The 6,092-nt window shown below is 35.8% G+C and overlaps 2 protein-coding genes across 4 annotated transcripts in view; one reads left to right on the top strand and one right to left on the bottom strand.

The window, feature by feature from the left end:
- LOC117183153 overlaps window positions 1-6,092 on the bottom strand; it is a 73,989-nt gene that overhangs the window by 23,992 nt on the left and 43,905 nt on the right. The window contains exons 1-2 of one of the 2 annotated variants that reach the window (XM_033376372.1): window positions 5,760-5,992; window positions 5,407-5,496 (exon numbers count right to left, since the gene is read on the bottom strand). The exons of the other annotated variant lie outside the window; for it this stretch is intronic. The gene's annotated coding sequence lies outside the window, so the exon portion shown is untranslated. Of the gene's footprint in view, window positions 1-5,406; window positions 5,497-5,759; window positions 5,993-6,092 lie in introns of those variants that run through there. 2 annotated transcript variants of the gene reach the window in all.
- LOC117183154 (DNA replication complex GINS protein SLD5) overlaps window positions 1-6,092 on the top strand; it is a 101,232-nt gene that overhangs the window by 86,797 nt on the left and 8,343 nt on the right. The window contains exon 3 of one of the 2 annotated variants that reach the window (XM_033376375.1): window positions 4,487-5,396. The exons of the other annotated variant lie outside the window; for it this stretch is intronic. The gene's annotated coding sequence lies outside the window, so the exon portion shown is untranslated. Of the gene's footprint in view, window positions 1-4,486; window positions 5,397-6,092 lie in introns of those variants that run through there. 2 annotated transcript variants of the gene reach the window in all.

Genomic DNA, 6,092 nt, shown 5'->3' with positions numbered 1-6,092 from the left:
TTTTTTTTTATATTATTATTATATATATTATTATTATATAATAATAGGATGGTAGCTCTAAGAAAGCATCCAGAGGTACTGTTGTCACCTCCAAAGCTCGTGGCCGCTCGTAATTGTACACCTACAACATCATCGCAGGAGGTTTCAACCATCACTTGACTTGACTTAGTCCACTTGACTTGACTTAGTCACTTGACTTAGTCCGTGGCTATGATGTATCACCGGGTTTACCCGAGTAAAGTTTAATAAAAATAATAATAGGACGCGATGATTCCAAAAGTACAAATCACAACATCTTCCCTGCTTGAGAACTTCGCGCAAAACAAAATAAAATTAAAATAGCAACGGCTACATATCGAAATACTCCTTTTTCGTTCTCATTCCAAGAGATTTAGGCAAAAAATAAAATCTCGATCTTGAGAACGCTTTCGTGAACAAATCTGCACGCTGCTTGTCTGATGACATGAATTTCGCGACCAAAACGTTATTTTCGTAGAGTTAACGAATGAAATGAAACTTGACGTCAATATGTTTCGATTGTTTATGAAACTCTGGGTTTTTCAACAATCGAATCGTACTTTGATTGTCGATAAACAAGCAAGTCGCATCGGCCTGTTCTCGCGCAAGATTTTTCAAGACTTGCCGTAATCAAATCGCTTCGCGTGCAGGCAAAGCTGCCGCGATGTGCTCAGCTTCCGTGGTACTCAGTGTGACGGTTTTCTGTCTTTGACAACACCAAGTGATAGCTCCGTCGCATAAAAAGAAAACAAAACCAGACGTCGAATGTCGCGTGTCAACATCTCCCGCAAAATCAGAGTCAGTGAAACTCGTCACAATGAAATTTTCACTTTTTCCTTCGTAAATAATACCGAGGTCGATCGAACCCGCCACATATTTAATGAAAAATGCATTTCTTATTCGCGCACTGCTCAAGCCCTAAATCTTTTAGGGCATTCGTAAACTTCACGTTCCAACATCGCGTTGCTTGTTTCAATCCATACTATGCGCCAATTCGTGATCCAAATGCGTAACAAGAGCGAGAAAAATACGAAGGGAATCGTATCTGATGAAAGGAGCAAAAGTTTCCTCATAATCAAGGCCTTCGACTTGACGAAAGCCGCGGACACAAAGTCGGGCTGGTTTCGGGACCATTGACAGCTTTTTCGTACGAAATCAAAGGATATTCCACCAAATTTGCTTGATAATTTTATGGCGCACGAATACTGCTTCTTTCGTGAAGTTGGTACGGACGTGGCATTTCTCTCTGCTGTCTGACGTTCTGCCCATCTCTGGCTCTGGCGACACTCTCGTTGTCCTGCGGCCTCTCTTCTGCAAAGCCCAAAAGTTCTGCATCATCATCGTCGTCGTTGAGAATCTGGTCATTCGAGTTTTATTTTGACAGCAGTACAAATTCGTCGTCGAAACCTTTTGAAGAGGGCGCATTAACGGTTGTTTCTCGTTGAAAATAACGTCTCTTGATACGGTTATTTTCTTGGTAATCAGTATCGGGTCCTCACATCTCCAGACAATTTTACCAAATATTCACTCTGCATTTAGAAAAAACAAAAATAATTTTAAAAAGCGACGGCAATATATGCAAACTATAGGGGCATAGGGAGGAGATTATTCTCTCCAAGGCCACTTAGAGCGCGTGACGTCACAAGTGAGAATGCTCTACGCGTGATTGCGCAGAACATGTGCGCTACCCTTTTCTATCTACGTCACATTCTCGCATTGGGACCGAGACAGTGTTGCTCTGCGTTGTCAGAGTACATATTGAAAACGCGCGACTGCGCACATGTGCGCTACGGTGCTGGGACAAACCCGCGACTGTGAAGAATTTTCGCGTCATGTTGGTGGGGGAAAGAGAGACTGCGTACAAGAACTACGCTACTATGACGGTGTGACGCATCAAACTCATCCAACAAAAGGAACGACCGGCATTATTTTGAACTTTCCTAACGTTATCTTCTGTAACCAAATTATGGATACATTCGAAAATTTGGAGACCGACAGTGCGAACACACTTTTACAGGGGATTTTTGTGTATTGTGAAGAATAAGAATAATTTGTTACTTTCAAAGAAGGAAAGACTACCTCTCACAATTGAACCGTTGTCACAGGGGTGGGGGGGGGGGGGCAAAAAAGGTGTCTGGCCAAACCAGCCTACAGGCCACAATTTTAAACCAATTTTATGTTTTTCAAATCAAAGCTAATACAATTTCTCATAGATTGGTTGAGACCGATTTTGAAAAAAGTTTTTTATTTATTTCTTTTACTTAATAACAAAAATGGATTTTTTCTTTAGAAGAGTGCCGGTTTTTAAAAAATACTTGAATTTCATCCAAAACACCTGAAATCAATGAAGCAACTATCCAGAAAAGTTGCCTAATCGCTTATCAATTGTTTATCAATGTATTGAATTTATTCTAAACAGATAAGTAGATTAAAATGGATTCATGGCGATTAGCAGTGATTGATGAATTGATTTGCGATAAATGTAAGCAAACAGTTTTTTGATTAAATTCGTGAAATATAAAAAATACATTATTAAGCCTTCTAAAAGTTTAGGAATGAGTTATAACAGTAAATCTAATAATTTTTTTTAATTTTCGTCTGATTTTTGTCTGATTCAATAGAAAAAAAGATTTATTCCAACATAGCTACCTGCAATGGATAATTGTTTATAAAACTTGTTCATGAAATAACAGTTTATTATATTCCATGAATTCAATTAATAAAACGGGTTTGTTTATGATTTGTTTAAATTCAATGCAAATTCATTCACAAATCACTGCTAATCGCCATAAATCCATTTTAATTCACTTATTTACTTATAACTAATCTAATAAATTTTTTCGTAGCGGCTAGCCTGCCGGCGTCGGTGACATTGTCAGTTGCCGACCCTGGCAAGATTGCATGTTGTTGGCTTTTTTTACTATATCTTTTTTTTTACATTTTTTTAAAATCGTATACTGATGTATGTTGATGCACTGATTACAAACCTAGACATGAAAACACCTGCAAATATAGTTTTCAGTGTTAAAACTTTAAAAAATGACGCTTTTTATTTGCGAAGTTTATATGCACTACCTGTACCGGCAAAAAGCATATTTCAAGCATACGAAAAGGATTTTTACGCATTTTAGAGTAAGGCCGTGTAATTGAAGAGTTATTTTGATAGTTTTTGGCTTTTGATGCGTTTAACGAAACGTTCTATGTATAAATTACACTTTATCGTCGATTCGTGACTGAGAATTACTATTGACGTCTCGTGGGGGTGGAACTGCACCCCTATGACTGGTCACAGAAATAATGTAAGGTCGCACCCCTACCCCTTTACCACCGCTTAGTGGGGGCGGGAAGGCACCCTTTTGACTGGTCAAAGAAATAATTTAAGGTCGCACTTCTAAGCCTTTTCCAACACCTCATGGGGGAGGGAAGATACCGTTGTGATTGGTCACATGAATAATGTTGGCCCCTAACTCTTGCCAACGTCTTGTGGCGAGGCTAGAATTAATTCCTGTGATAAGTCAAAAATAAAATAGATATTAATAATAAAATAGTATAGAGTATTTTGATTTTTCTTTTTACAAACATGCTTTTAATCAGTTTTAACCTTAAAAATTATATTGTCAGGTATTTGCATGACTGTATACGTAATTTTCTTTTACTTCGTATTTTTCTCATCGCGAAAAGCAGCCGGCAATGTAGACACCACCTAAGGTTTTCAACATTTTGTAAGCGATTAGACAACTTTTTTGGATGGTTGCTTCATTGATTTCAGTTATTTTGGATAAATGTAAATAGTTTTTGAAAACCGGTACTCGTTCAAAGAAAAAAATCCCATTTTTGATATTAAATAAAATAAATAAAAAGCTTTTTTCAAAATCGGTCTCGAACAATCTATGAAGAATTTTATTAGCTTTGATTTAAAATCATAAAATTAGATTAAAATAGTAGCCCGTAGACTGACTTTTCGAAAGACAACTTTATTGCCGGATCGTAGAAGGGGGTATAAAATTTCTTGGTTCGAGTGCAATAACTTCTCGAGGCTTAATATGTCATTTTAACATTGTCTGAATCATCATATAAAATTTAAATTAATTTTAAAATAAAGAAATAAGATATAAATATATTTATAAAATGTCAAGTACTTATTTTAGGGTGTTAAGCCAAATCAGAAATACAATATGTAACACGTAATGCACTCTTCAAATCCTCATTGCCTATAGGAGTTTTATAAAATAAAAATAAAAGGTACATTTCATTTTTAGGCAATGATACAAAAAAAAAGAAATATTTGAGGGACATGTACAACCGTTACAAAAAATCTCTTTTTCCAAACTAGAAAAAGAAAAGTTATTTTCAGTATATGAATTTTTTGGATCGTTACCTTCAACTTAAGAAGTCAGTACATAATTTTAAAGAGTTAATGTTTGGCTGCAAACAGTAAAAAACGCTCAACTTCAAATTTTTTTTACAGGTCGGAGTCAGACACAAATGATTCAGATAGTGATATGACTTCTGAAGTGGATGGGAATTACGAGGGGGAAAGACAAATTTATAAATATTAGGTTCTGCCAGGTAGTTTTTTGCTCATGAAAATGTATCAGAGATTAATATTTTGGAGAATATTACTGACGAACCACTTGACTCAAATATATCGAAGATACAAACAACTTCTAAATGAACAAGTAACCAGAACATCCACACCGAAGTGTGAAAAACAGTTGGCGATATCCGATGAACAACAGACAGTGCTACCAAATCTACAAATGAAACCTGATCCATCTACCTCTGGCATTATTGCGAATCCAATTTCACAAGGGCAAGAACTCAGCAATGGAGACGACAATGACGGTCTTTCAAGAGAAGCTTCTGCACTAGAAAAAGAAAATAATGGTGACTATATGCTACTAGAAGTGAAATCCTTGTCTGCAAGTAGTACAGAAGTTGATTCGCCAATAAAGTTAAATGTGAACTCGCGTCCTTGTCATGAATCCAGCTTCTCGTCAAGATAATCTGAAGATTTTTCCAAATTCTTAGATACGATAAAAGCACCTGAAGCATCGAAACCCGTTAATCAGTTACCTAGAAATCAAACATCAGGTGAGGCGGTCGGTTCCAATTAAAATATACTAGGTAGAATTTTATCATGCCTCCCCGTGACAAAAGTTATAGCAAGATTTTTATTAAAATTTTTAATTAAAATTTTTGTTAAAATTATTTGGAAAAGTTTTTTAAATTTATTACATCACTCATAATGAAACCTGTCAAAACATGGACATAGTGGTGTAAGACTAGGCTTGCAATTAAAACTTGAAAATGATTTGTTTTCTATTGCAAGCAGACATATCTAATAAATATGTAAAAGAACATGTAAGTTTCTAGCTCGAAAAATACCTGTAGTTGAATATCGTTTCCGGATCAGTAAGATTCATTCGTAGCGAGAAAGGCCTAACAGTATGAAGACCATTGCATCGTTCAACGAACCTGTTAAAAAATTATATTTTCTTACGTGGCAATGTACTTGCATTATTTTAATTTTCAATGTAACTTTTTTTATTAGATGCTGTACCTTCCGAAGATTCAATAATGGTCACACTGTTTTTGAGAACTTTAGTGATATTACCAAATAAAGAAGTTATTAAAACTTATACTTTTAAAGATTAAAAGATTGAGAAACAAATATGTTTAAGCTAGAGATTACGGATTTTCTGAATTTGCAAGTCTAAAAAATATACAGCCAAACTTACCAAAATTACCAAAGTCCACAAATGTAAAGCGATAATGAGCATCTCAAGCTGCCACCAATACAAAGCTAAGAAAGGCTTATAATTAAAAAAAGCACTGCCAAATATGGGAGACTTCACAATACGAATATGTTTCCCATCAATCGCTTCCAAGCAATGAGGAACATTCCAGATGAGTGCATATTCTTCTGCGATCTGATGCCATTCTTCAAGAGTTTTTCTTCGAAGGTACACTGGTGACGAAATTTCCTAGATAACTACACAAACTTCGTGTACAACTTTATACGCAGTTGATCTTCCTACTCGAAAAAAACAAGTCGTAACTACAGCTTCAGA

Source organism: Belonocnema kinseyi, chromosome 2 (genome assembly GCF_010883055.1).
Source record: "Belonocnema kinseyi isolate 2016_QV_RU_SX_M_011 chromosome 2, B_treatae_v1, whole genome shotgun sequence".
Classification (NCBI taxonomy): Eukaryota; Metazoa; Arthropoda; class Insecta; order Hymenoptera; family Cynipidae; genus Belonocnema; species Belonocnema kinseyi.
Note: the sequence above shows the minus strand (reverse complement) of the source record. Positions and strands in the feature narration are given on the sequence as shown.